Source organism: Cryptomeria japonica, chromosome 11, assembly GCF_030272615.1.
Source record: "Cryptomeria japonica chromosome 11, Sugi_1.0, whole genome shotgun sequence".
In the NCBI taxonomy this organism is placed as follows: domain Eukaryota; kingdom Viridiplantae; phylum Streptophyta; class Pinopsida; order Cupressales; family Cupressaceae; genus Cryptomeria; species Cryptomeria japonica.
In genome coordinates, this window is record NC_081415.1 from 115,632,660 (window position 1) to 115,648,374 (window position 15,715).

Sequence of the window (15,715 nt, forward strand, 5' to 3'; positions counted from 1 at the left end):
TGAATGTGTTTATTTCCCTTCAAATTTCATCCATAATTTTTCCTTATCAAGATAAGCGATTAAACACATTTATTGCTCATTTAATAGATTTATCAGTCGAAAAAATAAATTCATAAAACCAACCACATGGAACCTTCCTCTAAGATTGCAATGAATCTTGTTTTTTAATTTATTAATATATTTAAGAGTCAAACATAAGCTAGTGGAGTATAAAAAAAATTAATAAAAAGTAGTTGGATTAAAGTTACGCGGAGTTTTGAATACCTTGTTTATTCTAGAAGCTTATCTAGAACGAATCTAGAAGTTCTCTCAATTATTTGATATGAATGTTTTTTCCCATAATTTTCACATGCTCATGGAATAAAGGAAAGAATAGTTTAAGTCGAATGAATATTATAAGTTGCCAAATAAACGTGTGCCATGTGCCTTATACTCCGTGATTACATGAGTAAAAAGAATGCAAAAGCATTTAAAGTGATAGAAAATATAAAATAGTGAGTAAATAATTAACTAATAATAAATATTAAGAATTAATAATGATTAAGAGCATTAATGTTTTATTATTTTTTAATATGTTAAATTTAAATGGTGTTTAATTTTTTAATTTGTTAAAATTTTAATGGTGTTTAATTTTTTAATTTGTTAAAATTTTATTGGATTTTGGACAAGTTTAAATAGCTAAAATGAGTGGGAATCCAAGCATTAGATTCCAATAGTTCCAAAGAAGGGTTGATATTTATCGTACATGCAAGGTTTCCTTTTGTTTTGTGGAGTTCTCTAAAATATAGAGAATATTCTTACACATGGACCAAAAGAATAAATTTTCCTCCAAAAAGAAGAGCATACAAGGAAAAATGACTTTGAAGTCCCACATAAATAAAATGAACTAACTTGAGTGTTATATTTTTTAAAAGGGTTAAGTAGAATACTAGAGAAATAGTTTTAGGCAATCCACTAACATTTTCTATATATTATTGGTGTCATTTCATTAGCCACTTACTAATTACTTGCAATATCTAACATCTTTTGCAAGGACTTGGGTTTTTCTTCATTAGCACCCATAAGTCACTTGTAGCTATTATCATCTTTTGCAAAATCTTGAGTTCTTTCGGTTCACCTGGGTAAAAGTACAAAGTTGTGTCACACTTTAGACTAATTTATCAACACAAGTGAATTTCTAATTTCTAATTAGTTTTCATCAAACATGTCGTCTAGCTAGATTCATTCTAGCTAAGTTAGGTATGGGCCATAACTTTTCCAATTAAAAGCGTTTACTATTTATGCATATTTTAGGTATGAGGTGCAGGTTGGTGTGATGTTTTTTGCTCTACTAGGATTCCTTATTTATTTTCTCTACATATTGGTTCTTTGCATTGATCTTGAGTCATACTACAATAACTGCAGGACATTTTAGCTTTTTTTAATGGCCACAACCAACTTCAAACCAACAGTTGATGTTTGTGTTGATGTTTTGGCATTGGTGTGAATGGCTCCATTGAATCAGAATCCTTAGAAATTTGTTCTAAAAGTTTTTCACGAGGTATGCTTTTTGATAACCTCACGAATGTGGTTTTACCCATTTTGAAATTTGATTCGACATGTAAATGATTTGAACAATACACACTTAATGGTTATTTTGTTGTGAGGCCCCCCTTGAAAGCATGATATGGGATTGGGTTGCCGAGGCATAGAACTCACATGGGATCCACCTTGTCGACGTACAAAACCTTACCAAAGGCTTTTTTTCTTTTTTTCTTTGTTGAGATTAACCATGTTCACTTCATTTTTCAGAATGACCCATGGTATGTTAGGTCATATTTGTGTGTCTTTCAAGCATGGTCTTGAGAGTTGTGTCTTTGATGACAAGAAGCCTTGGGTCCTAGTTGGGTTGTATTCACGTGTCTTCCTCTATCTTGTTGGCATTTGCTTCCTGCCATTTCTTATTCCCTAGGGAAGGTTATTTGTGTCAAACTAGACCAGTTTATAATGCTCAACCTCAAAAAAGGGTCTATGTTGAAGTTGATTTATCTCATGACCTAAAAGATATGATACAGATTTAGATAGGAGGTTGTCATCACACTCAACATGTGCTCTATCTAAATCTATCTAATACATGTTTGTGTTGTCAATATATCGAGTATAAGATTAAAGATTGTCCATTGGCTTCTCTGAGGCCTAAAACCTCTCCTAGGTTACAAACCCTCCATGCACCTCTCTCTAGGCAACTAAAACTAAAGAGAATTAGATGATGATGATGTGTAAGGGAAAAGCCACTTTGTCTAGGAATGTACCACCCAAGCCCCGAGAGGCTATTGTTTCTCATCTACCACATGTAGTCGCAAACCCTTTAGACAAGGGGGGAGAAAGTATTGTTCCTGATGCAAGTGAGGCTTCTACTTGTCAACCCTTTGTGAAAACTCCTCAATCATCCTCAGTGCTCTCAGCTCAAGCTCATCATTTGTGTCGTTCTTGTTGCCCTTCTAGTCATGAGGAGGAAGGTGAGATTATTCTAGAAAAAGGAACAAATGTATTGCTTGGTTTATAGTCGGCTTCAAACTTTTGTAGAACCGATTCTCCTCTCTTAAGGATGATGATGACATGCAAGATTTTATTACATGAATTTTCTCTCATGGAATGTTTGAGGCCTCATTGACCTCAGTAGGAAGTATTTTGTGTGGGATAATCGACAAAGTTATCTTGGTATTGATGTGTTATGTCTTTAGGAGATTAAGATTACTTCTTTCATGCTCTCTATACCATGTTGAGTTATTTGTCTAGTTGGGTTGGTTTTTGCTTCCAAACACAAGGCCGGTCATGGAGGAGTAATTACCCTTCTTGCACTATGGTGGCATTCTTGTGTATTTGATCATGGGTTTGATCCTTTTCAGTGGCTGGTGTGGATCCTCATGTCAATCAAAAATTACTCTTTTGGGATCATTAATGTTTATTCCCCCAATGATGCTATTGAAAGATCTTCCCTCTAGTGATGGTTTGCGGATTCAATTCCCCTTTCCACTTAGGTTTTGTGTGGGGATTTCAATATGGTTTATATGGCATCTAAAAAAGAAGGCTTATTACCTTTTCATTGGGCACTTGTTGAATAAGAGGTATAGTTATATATATGTAATAAATTGGGTTTTTATGATCCTAATTCATATCACCACCATCCTCAAATTGTTTGGCATGCGTAGAGTATTTTTGGGGTATGAAATGATAGAGTACTTAAATGGCTTGATCATACTGTTCATACTATCATTTACAATAGTCCTTAACTAGATAGGTCACTACGTAAAACCACTACCCCATTAAGTTCGACATTGAATGGCATGTGGGCATGGAACGACCTTCCAAAATGCATTTTTTTTAAGTACTTCTTTCTTGAGTCACAAGACCATGTTGGTTCACATACAATGGGTTTGAGATGATGAATGTCATCCCGCTAAGACTTTTGGGTGGATTGCCTAGTGGAACTGTGCTATCTAGCATATGTCACACTTCCTTCGCATTTACGGATGTCAACTTGCTAGTTTTCATCAGTGGTCCTACAAGGCCACCACCTCAAATCTCCAACATACCATAGAAGAACTTGTCATTGACTCATTCTCTCCAATTTTGCAAGTCTGGGTGCATCTATTGCCTCAATAGAAGAAAATTGTTGATTCCAATTCTACCAAAGGAGCTCAAATCAAGGCCAAACTACAATAGTTAAAAGTTGGGGATAAAGCTTCTAAAGACTTATTATCTCATCAATCTTCACTAATAATTAAAAAAATCAAGGTCAAACCATGCTCTTTGAGCTATTAGATATTCTTTAGGCATTTGTGTGCCATTATGAGAAAGCTTTCATTGCTCAAGAAATTTCTCCTGAGTGAGACAATGTTGTCCAATAATGTCTTAGAGTTGTGTCATATCAGCTCTTCAAGGCCAAAGAATAATTTTTGTGACAATTTATTCACTTTAGAGGATATGAAAGAGGTTGTGAGCTCTAGAAAAGATGGCCAAAGCTTCTGGTTGTGATGGTTTCTCATGCAATTTTTACAAATCCCTTTAGCCTTGTATTGGTTCTGACCTTCATAAGCTTTCTCTAGAGGCTTTTCATAATCAGTCTTTAGGTAAATTAATCAATAAAGGGAAACATCAAATTCATACCTAAAATTGGTGATCTAGAGGACATTTTCGACTGGTGGTTGATCATGTTGCTTAATGTATCCTACAAAATCATAGCCAAGGCCTTGGCTTTCAAAATCTATCATTTGATCCATTAAATTGTTCATCTTGAGCAAACAAGATTCATTAAATCCATATTTATTCTGGATAACATCATTGTTGTCTGGTAAGGTATGGAATGGGTTCAACATTCAAAACATAAAGCCCTTTTTTTGAAAATTAATTATTGATTTTGCCAAAGCCTATGATTGCATTAAATGGCCTTTCGTTCTGGCCATGTTGGGGGATCTTGGGTTTGGTCCTCGCTTTATCTAGTTTGTGTGAATGCTTTTTGGGGATGCATCAACGTGCATCACTATGATTGGACACTAGTCTTATGGGTTTGGGATCAACCATTCCATCCATCAAGGGTGTCCTCTTACTCCTTAATTGTATGTTCTTGTTGTTAAAGGATTTGGGTATTTCTTGACAAACTCTACCTCCACTGAGAGAGTTTGATGAATTTCCATGCTTGATTCACCTAACCTAATGGTTTATGGGCATTTTGTGGATGATTTTTTCTCACTCATTGAATAGGAGCAAAACATCAAAGAGGCTCTTTGGTGTATTGACACCTTTTTCCTGGATTTTGGTTTTTCCATTCAATGGCATAAACATATAGTGTTATCACCAATGTTTCCTTCATGTGCCCTCTTGGCTTCTTGGGTATTGGTGGAAGTGGACTGGTTATGGGGAAGTCTTTCACTTTCTAAGAATTCCCTTTACTATTCAGGTGTCTTCCATTGACCCATGGAATGTGATCCTTGATAGAATTGAGAAGAAGCTCTTGTATTGGATTATTAAGCCTCTTTCCTTAAGTAATAAATTCTAGTTCTACTCTAAAATCCTTCTAGCTACCCATGTGTATTATTGACTGCCCCTTTCAATGCCTCTTATTTGAGGTGAGAGAAGCTTCTTCATGATTTCTTATGGCCTTCTTTTGAAGATCACAAATGTTTTCACTATATTTCTTGGTAGTTTTGTTATCTCCTGTGGGATTCTAGTGGGCTTGGTCTCCTCTCCACTTAGAGATAAGGATTATCCCTTCGTGTCTAATGGATTGTTTGTGCTTTCTTTGGTAACAAGGCTTGGAAGATTCTTCTTAGAGATTACATTCCCTCTAGTTTTCTATCTCATAGGCCATCCTAGAAGGGGATTGATTTTCAAACCTTTCTTGTTATGCCTAAGGTTGTTCAAATCAAAGGCACTTCTGTTGCCAAAAATATTTGGTGTGCTTGGGAAGCTATCAAGCCTTGGCTCTGAGTTTAAAGATAGGTTATCTTCTAATAAGCATAGCCTTTGGTTCTCTCCTCTCATTCATGTTGACGGCCTCCGCTTGGTTCATCTTCCATGGGTTTTTGCCTTGTGGTTTTATAAGAAGGGCATTAACACTGGACGCAAGATTTTTTCTAGAGCTACTATGGCTCTTAGCACTTGGGTAGATTTAAGAGTCCAGTACTATCTCACATGACCAAATTGAAAAACATTCGATAAGGTTGTGGCTTTGTCTTTGAATATGCTATACAAACTTGACATTCACTCTATCAAGCCTTGGTGGAAGGATTGGCATTAGCATCCCAACAGTGCATTCTACAATTACAAGATATGGTTCGGCTAGCATGTGTACTCTTCCAGCCTTCCTATGGCTCTGTCTCTTAATTTATGGTGGCATTTGCAGTCACCTTTGTTTGTGTGGCAACAACATTTTAACAACATTTGGTCGACTATCATGGATCCCAAGCTTGCCCATCTTGATTGGTGTATTATTTTCCAAGGCTTGCTAGTGGGCTCTCATCTCATACATATAAGAGTCTTGGACTTGCATTGTTTTTTTTGTGGCAAACCAAAGACTTTCAAACACCTTTTTTGGTTTTACCACCATGCTCAACATTTATAGAGTTGGATTCATGACATTTTCCCCCCTTTTGACCATAACCCTTTTTCTTGGCATATGCTTATTTTAGGGGATTGGCCTCGCATTCCCTTTAAGCATACCTATATTTGACATGCTTTTAGAATGGAGATTCTCTTTTCTTTATGGAAATATACAAATATTGTTATTTTTGCTCACAGCTCTATTGATACTTCTATTTTTTTTTTTACTAAAGCTACTAATTGAAACAATACAATTCTTTAGATTCAAGTGAAGGCAAACAAAGTGGCCCTTAAGGTTTCTCATCTTTAGGAGCTACTTTCTCACTACCTAGTAATGGCTCATGTATTGTGGCCGAGACGCCCTTGGCTAGTTTTAATTTCCACAACTGCTCTCCACCTTGTGGTCACAGACATAGTCGAAGTTTCTCAACTCAATGTTCCTAGTCACCAAGATGCTAAACCCCTCGTTGCAACTATGGTGAAACAGGTGGTTCAGCTCAACAAAGATTTACTTCTCCCCCACTTTAAGGATCAACTTCCAGGTGGTCTATGGGTGATACAGGGTCATCTACTAATAGTAGTACCAAATGACCTTTGAGTAGTGGTGGTGGTGGTTGGCCACACTCTCCAAAGTAACTCCCTTGGTTGGAGCTAAGCCATTTTTCCAAACATGATTGAAGATAAATTGGAAGGAGAGATGAATGTTGATGAGTGATAGTCCCTTCCTAATATCACCTCAAACCTCGTTGATGTATGGGGCAAACCGGATGATCGAGATCCCCCTCTGTCTCCTTTTGGGATTACTCTTGCCACTTAAGTGGCTTGTTTTTTATGGTTATTTTCTATTTGAGCTCAAACCATATGATTGTTATTTTGTTTAGTTGTTATTATGCTTTTTGGGCTTTGCCTATGTGATTCTGCCTTAGATTTCTATGACTTTGAGGGGAGACCTTATGTTCCCCTATATTTTTTGTGTATGTGTAATATATTTTTAAATCAATAGATATTGATGTGCATATTCATCAAAACACATATTTTATACCACTTTTGGGGCCAATCACCAAAAAAGTAAAATTATTTGAAAAAATCGATGTTTCAACAACTCCTACTCATATAAATAATATTAAATTTTTTTTTTGTAGATCTGTAAGTTATTTTTTCTAAACTATATATCTTTTAATATTTTAATTAGTTTTTTATATTTAATATTTATTTTTGAAAGTAGGTCATCAACACTAAAATATAAGGCTGATTATCTTGTTGAGGAAACGTACCTAAATTTATTTAAAGAAATTGAGAGAAATATGTTGTAGTAGAGAAATAAATCTAAAGGCTCATAGTCTAGCTTTAATGAGTTCAAAAAAATTTCAACATAATTGTGGTGCTAGCACTAGAATTAATCATAGATTTGTGTAATAGTTTATTCCTTACAATAAGAGTCAAGAAAAAGGGGTAGGTTTGACTTATCTACTTCTTCCTTCACCATATCTTCTTTAATATTTATGAATATCACAACTACCTAGCCTTGTGCTCCTTTAGCTAGCTCCTTATTTTTTATCAAACCGTGCTCTTGGGCCAAATCAACTTGTACCAATTTCTCCTACCCTTCAAAGGCTTTCTGTAGTAAAGACTTTTGTTTTGGGATGGCCGACCATAGAGAGACATTGGTTGGGTATTTCTTCAATTGCTCTACTATGTTCAATGGTTCGAAGGGTTGGGCCTTTAGTTCCTCTACTTTACTTGAGAACACTTCATTCTACTTTTGAAAAATGAAAGTTGCTACTTTTGTTCCTAGATTTCTTTAAGATGTAGGCTTAATTGGAATGTTAGGGATACATACTCTTTAGTTTGTCTCTTTTTTGAGATGGAGTATTAATTTGACTAAACTTAAGGATATTTGGATGTCCAAACTTTATTGTTGAATATTTCATCTTCTCCCTTCATCCATGAGAAAACCACATGATCTAGAGCAGATTAACCTTCTTGTTCAAGGGACATGCCTTGAACCTGGGCCATCAGGATGGCATTTTCCACTCTAGGGGATTGATAGGTATAAGTGCTTGCCTTGGGTGCAATCCCTTGACATTGTTGTTTTTCTATCTTGTATTGAAGATTACCTTTGGGGAAATTTTTGGGCATGTGCACATCATCTCGTAAAAAATACCATGCATTTGAATCATCCACCATGCTATTTTGGCACCACTACTTTTCTATTTTGATTTGGAAATATAGTATGAAGTGAAGTATGAATCAACATCATATTATTTGAAGGATTAGGTTGATTACTTTCTCTTGATACTCCTTGGTAGTGATTATGCTAAAAGGGAGGCCTACCACTCTGACTAAGTCGCGACTAAGCATATACATCTATTAGATTATTCTCAACCATCGCAACTGTAGCATCATAAATTGACACTGAGATAATTTACACCTCATGTTTGTGTAAGGCTACTTTAGTGTGTCTCCCCCTCATCTACTATATGGGTTCATTCAGTGCCTTAAATCTAGTTTTTACACCATATGCACCTACCAAATGATTCTTTGGAATGGTGTCTTCCTCTATGGGCCTTAATTTTGGTCCATGATTGAGGTTGACCAGAGCGCCCAATGCCCTGGTCCACCTCAATGGGGCCCAATTTTCAAGAGAGGGATGAGACCTATCTTTCCAATAGGAAACAAAATTGGTGGCTCTATATGGAATTTGTTCTAATTGATAAATTGAGCTAGGATCTCATATATAAATACATTTGATCAATTCATTTCAATCTAAGTCTCCATATCCAAGCAATCAAGCATTTTCATAGATCTTCAAGGCTACATACTCTTCATTCAACCTTTGTGGAGAAAAGTTGCATTATTCATATGGAAGCATGTGTGTTATTAGGTTTTTGTCATGTTCATGCCATTTCATACAACATATGTGATCACATTCAAGAATCAAAGCATCATTATCGGCTATTGTAGATATGAGGTATATCTCTCCATTGTTTATTTTAGTATTTGCAATATTCCATTCAAGGTTAATTCCTAAGGAAAACCCATATTCCCAACCTATTTCCCCTTCATTCTCTGTGTAGGAAGAAGGTACAAAGCTATGATCTTCAGGATACACTTTATTTACAAAGATGAGTAGGTTCCCCTTTGGATGGCAAAAAAAGTGGAGGAACGGTGTGATGGGAACACTAGTCCCAACATTTCAGGAGCTCCTTCTGGGAACAAATCCAAATACACTTGCATTTCTCACATCCAAGTTTGTGGCTCACTCTAATGATTGTAGCTCACTATTCACACATAATTACTTCAATTCCAACACATTTACTCTAATTAAATATTTTCACAATTCAACTTAAAAGAGGGCAGTCAAGTCAACTCCTATAAATCCAATACAATTCTTAGGGATCTTTGTTGATTTGTGGCTAGACCTATTGGGTTTAACCCTCTTTAATGTAATGGTCCCTAAGCCTAAAATTAGCGGTTTCTTTCATATCTAATTGTGAAAAACCTAATATTTCACCATTACAACAACTAAGTCATATGCATATGGAAGTGTTTGGCATTCCAATGATTGGATCATCACAACTAAATCTGAATTTAATATTTTTAAGTAGAAGAGGATGGACATACCTATTGGGGGTCGACCAGTATTTGAAATTATTTGTTAGGTCTTATGGAGCCTAGTGTTGAAATCGGTGATGGTTTCGTAAGGGGCTCTTTTAATGATTATCAATAGTTAAAGCATGAAAGACCGGTCACCTTTCTTTATAAATTAGTTGAAGAAACTATCATCGAGCTAGTTAGGCACCAATTAAGTTCAAAGGTAGGGACAAATACCAATGAAAATATTTCTCTTTGAATGAAGCATGAACAACCTCAACACCATATGTTCTACAATGTGATGCATTATGCACACAACAACTGTTTATGGTGAAAATGGATAAAACAACAATAATAATATTGAAAGACTAAATGAATTCAACCACAAAACCCTAGCCTAAGAACAACAAAGATCCACCATAACATATGAAGATTACCTAAGACAATGCAAATCAAATGAAATCACAAAGATTATACCATCACATGTCCAATAGGGTTTGGATCTCCATTCTTCCTATCTCTATTGATCTTGCTTGATATATTTGCTCTTAGATTTTATGTGTGCACAACAGCTCAACAAAGAATGGAAATGTGGTTGCAAGTAGGATCGCATATGAAAGTTCAAAAGTGTAGTGTAGTCGAGTAATCATCGGGGTGCATAGGATTGATAATGAAGGAAGCATCTCTTTATATAGAAGACACTATATGAAATGGAAGGATAAGATTGAGAGGTGTAAAAGATAAATGGTTAGCTATGATTAGAGGGTAGGTAGAGGAAATAAGAAAATAATGAGGGTAGGTAGTGTAGGAATTAAGAGATGAATGACATGTGTCATGGGTAGAAAAGGTTAATGAATTAATTAAATAAATAAAGATTGATTTAATTAATAGAAGAAGTGGGATCAATTAAATAAATAAGATATTTATTTAATTTAGGAAAAAATATAATTTAAATAAATAAAAGTATTTATTTAAATGAGAAATAAGGCTAGAAGAGGATAAATGAATTAATTAAATCAATAAAGATTTATTCAATTAATAGAAGAATTAGGCTAAAATAATTAAATAAATAAAGATATTTATTTAATTAGACTGGACAATTTTAGGTGTCTACAACAACATCTTGCAAATTCTTTGTTGGTAACTTAAAATCCTCTCCTATGAACTTGGGAAGTGGTTTTAGAGCATTGGTAGGATTAGGATCCCACACCCCTAGAGGAGTAGGAGGAGTGAGTCTTTTACCACTATTCCATGCCATGAAAATTTTAGTTGGCACTAGAGTGGGAATTTGAGCTTATGCTTGAACTTGCATTGTACTTGGTTTGGAAGCTCTCAGTCAAGCTATGGTCACTAGTGGTGGCAGTAATAGTTCTTAAGAACATGAAAATAATGAACCCTTAAAACATCAACCCGTTTAACTTAAATAGGAAACCTCCTTCCCTTCTTTCTTTGGAAACCAAGGAAACATAAAAGATTCCCCATTTTGTATGTAGGTGTTTCCATCATGGTGACTATTGAAACTACCTAACTAGATAATTATTTTAGCTTTTTTGCGTGTGATGGTGATGCCATTAACATTTCCCTTAAATTTCTGTTGAAATTGCTAGCTGAGTCAATTATTGAATCCACCAATCCTAGGCCTTTAAGGATGAGAATACTCATTCTTTAGGATATGCATAGACTTGTCATGTGTTGGATATCTTGTTCATTTCACAAATAACCCTCTTATATTTGGGCTAATGACACAACTTATAATTTGGTATATCCTTCGAACGTCACTTCAGTTGCACTAGCCTAACATATGGAGTAATGTGGTCTTAGTCGCATGAAAAAGATGATGCACTACTTTTTTTGTTTTTAGTGGTGTGTGAAGCCACCACATGACACCCTAACACATTGCACTAGGGGCAATTATTTGGACCAAATAGGATTTGCACAGGGGAAACACATGGCAGCCTCTGAATGAGCTAAGCTTTTAAACATGAAAGGAAACTTGCAAAAAAGAAGTAAGAACCTATAAAGGGACTCACTCAATGCTTGAAAACATGAGTTGACATGTGAATATTGGAATTACTTTAAAGGTCGATTGATGGAGCATTGTTTCTATGAATTCATCGAGGCAAAATTCATCTACAAAATGCAATATGTTGTATACATGCTCTACAATCTCATTTCTATATTTGAGCTTATATTTTGGTTTACTATAATTTATTTTCTATTTATGTTAAATATTGTCAACTTTTGTATCATTTAACTTAGTTCTTATATATTCACATCAAATGTAATCAAACGCAAAATAGGAACAATTAATCACAATGCTTAACTTTCCTAGAGGACATAAGTTGAGCCTAATTGATTGTTGCCTAATGAAATTGAAAGCAATGATTAAATAAATTCTTAGTTTACCTTTTAAGGCTAAGATACTTATTTCCACCTGTAGCATTATAAATTGTAACCTCGTGCAATTCACACCTCATTTTTGTGCTCCTACTTTAAAGTGTTCCATCCTAGTTCTCTCTTAGGTTCACTTTAGACCTTTTTACTCAAAATTTGATGTCACTTGACTGCATGATTGAGTGGACCCCATCTTGAGATTGTGCCCTCCTAAATCCAGCCTTGTTTTCCCTATTTTGGGAGGAAAATGGAGCTTGGGATGCCCCTATCTAAACTAGGGCACCTTAGGCACCTCTATCCCACTTAAACATGCCCTATTTCAAATAGGGAAGTGCACTTTCCCTCCCCGATGAGTTTTAGTCCTCTTGCCTCAACTTTTCACACAAAAAAAGTAGGAGGATACTTTATCACCCCTCATGAGTTGTAAGGGCAACACCTAAAAATATCACTAAACATAAAAAAAACATAGGCAACTCTTAAAAACATAAACAACTGAAAACAAACTACTAAGAGGCTAAGACAGTGGTAGCAGGAGGTAGAGGGGGATCACGATCGTCCTTGGTACCCCATACATCAACGAGGTTAGGGTTGTCATCTGGGAGGGGCCAACCTTGTTTATTAGTTGTCTCTTCATTCTCTTTTTCCTTCTTATCAGGGAGATAGCTAGGGCAAATCGCAAGAACCCTTTGGGAGATCTAGGCCATGTATTATCACCATTAGTATTTGGCCAGCCAGAACCACCACCAATAGAAAATTTAACACCCCTTGTGCCCCACCTAGAGGCAAAACTACCACATGGTGGAGAGGCTAAGAAATGTTGAATGAAATTTCTACCCCTACCATCTTGATGATGAGGAATCTAGGCCTATGAAGGCTACGAATGACAAGTAGAGGAGTTGTGGCCGCACTACCAACCACGGGGAAAAGAGAGGAAACAAGAGGCATAAGGGTCTAAAGGTACCCATGAAACTATACAAGGATTATTTCCCCAATGATCCAAAACCACTTGCAAGTGGTCCACCTCGAGTACAACCTTGTTGGCTTGCACTTGAATCTGAAGCATCACATTATTACAAATACATGCTCTAGTAAAAAGTGAAACATGAATATCAATAGAGCTGTGAGAAAATAAAACAACATTTCTATCATTCCATAATGTGAAGAGGATTTCCACCTTGAAAGCATGCCAAATCTATATGAATTTGAAGGGAATCTAAGGGGAGTCCCCCGAAAGAGCCATATGCCAAGAGAATGGTTTAGGTTGAAAAGACTTAAAAAATCATGAATCCAATTCCACAAATGTTGAGCTTGATGATAGAATCAAAAAAGATGGGTGAAATTTTATGGTTGACCACAAAATGGGTAGCTTGGATCAAGATCTCCCAAGTGCCGCAACCGAGAACCCAATGACAAGCCTTGGAAAATAATACACTAGGAAAAATGAGCTTGCTTAGGCTCAACAATGCCAGACCATATAGTTTAAAATATGTGATGCCATATGTGATGTGACAACTACAAATGCCACCAGAGATTCAAAGTTGAGACCATAAGCAAATGAGGCACAAACCAGTGGTATCCCAACTTGGGCTTGCAATTGAAAAAGGGCTTGTTGGGAAACCAACACCGATATTTCCACCAAGGTTTGATAGACTAAATGTCTAGCTTGTGTAGCATATTCAGAGGAAAGGCCAACAAGACAAGGTCAAATGATTGTTTATCTGAATGGGAAAGATGAAATTGAACTTGCATGTCCTCACAAGAATGGAGTTGCATGGTATATTTGCGGAAAAAATCCCTAGGGGTGTAAATATTGTGTTTGTGAAAGCACACAACACTAACCCTAGGAACACAGGCTAACAAAAGCCCTTGAATTTGAAAGAAAGACCATCCCAACAAAGCCAAGGTTTGACAACTTTCCAAGCATGCCAAATGCTTTTGGGAAAAAAAGTGCCTTAAATGTGCATAACGTCTTTCATGACAAGAAGAGCTTGAAAGTTGATCCCCTTCCACGAGGGCCTATTGGCTAGATATCATACAAAAGTGCAATGTTTAAGAAGAAATTTCCAGGGCTCATCACCAATGATAGCCTAAATGTGCCATTTAGTGCAAAGATAAAGACCCCGCTTCTAGGTAGAAATAAGGCCAAGTCCTCTGGACTCCATGAGGAGACAACAATAATCCCAAGCAACTCTGTGAAAGCCATGATGGCCAACTATCGAAGCACACAAAATATATTGAATAAGCTTCTGAAGTTTAGTATAAAATTATTTTGAGGGGGAGAAACATGAAGAATAGTACACATGAATAGTAGCAAGAACCTTTGAACAAATCTAGAATTTACTAGCCAACAAGAGTGGCTTAGTAATCCAGTAAGATAAATTTTTTTCAATTATTGTGAGAACCACATTCTAAAGATCCATAGGAGACCTTGGAAGGCAAAGGGAATTCCTAGAAATCAAAAGATTTCCCCATATTGAATCCATTTCTAGTCATATTGTAGAATCTAAGGAGAGGCTAAGAGAAAGAATTATTTGTAACATTGGGTTTTGTGCCATTGGATCATCGACCTAGAAGCCAAACAAAAAGTATCAAGGCATTGAAGAACTTCGTGAATATTATCTTCATCCTCAATAAGGGTGAGGATGGAATCATCTGCAAAATGACCATTAACAAGATGAGAAGGTGACTCATGCAATGAAATCCCATTGATGCACGCAATAGAGATGGAAGTTGTGAGAAGGTAACCAAAACCTTCAGTAGCAAACACATACAAAGAGGAAGCCAAGGGGCAATGTTGGAAGATGGACCGAAACAATCCAAATGCTAAAGATTGATGACCATTGATGGTGATACAAGTTGAGGCGTCTCCAAAAATTATTTGCACATATTGAATGAATTGATGACCAACCCCCAAGGCCTGAAGCATAGCAAGAATGAAAGGCCTTTCAATATGGTCATAGGCTTTAGCAAAGTCTATCCTAAAAAGAATGGAATTTTGTTTGGAGTGTCAAGCCCACTCCATACCTTCCTAAACAACAATAATTTTATCTAGAATAACTTTGGACTTGATGAACCTTGTCTACTCAAGGCGGAAAATCTGAGGGAGGAGATGGTGAATCTTGAGAGCCAGTGCTCTGTAAATGATCTTGTAGGAGAAATTGAGTAATGTGATAGGTTGCCAATTGTAAATATCCTCAAGGTCCCCTGCCTTAGGGATGAACTTGATATTCCCTTTGTTAATAAGATAACCAAGAGATTGAGAATGTAGAGCTTCCAAATAAACTTTATGCAGGTCTGAGCCAACACAAGGCCAAAGGGCTTTATAAATTTCATAGGGAAAGCCATCACAACTAGGATATCTAGGATGGCATCCCAAGGTGTTTTCTTTAAGGACATTTTAATCCTATGAGGATCCTGTTAATACTAAGGGGGGTGAATCAGTATTAAGACCAATTGAAACTTTAAACTCAAAATCAAACTTATCTCAGATCTGAAACCATTTAACAAATGTCTCAACTTCTTTAATTGGATCTAATAACACCTTTATCAGATTTTCTTAACACATTAATCAAATCATTTACCAATACTTTCACCGCCAAAGCAATCATATAAACTTGATCATTTACCAACTCATTAACCTTATCAA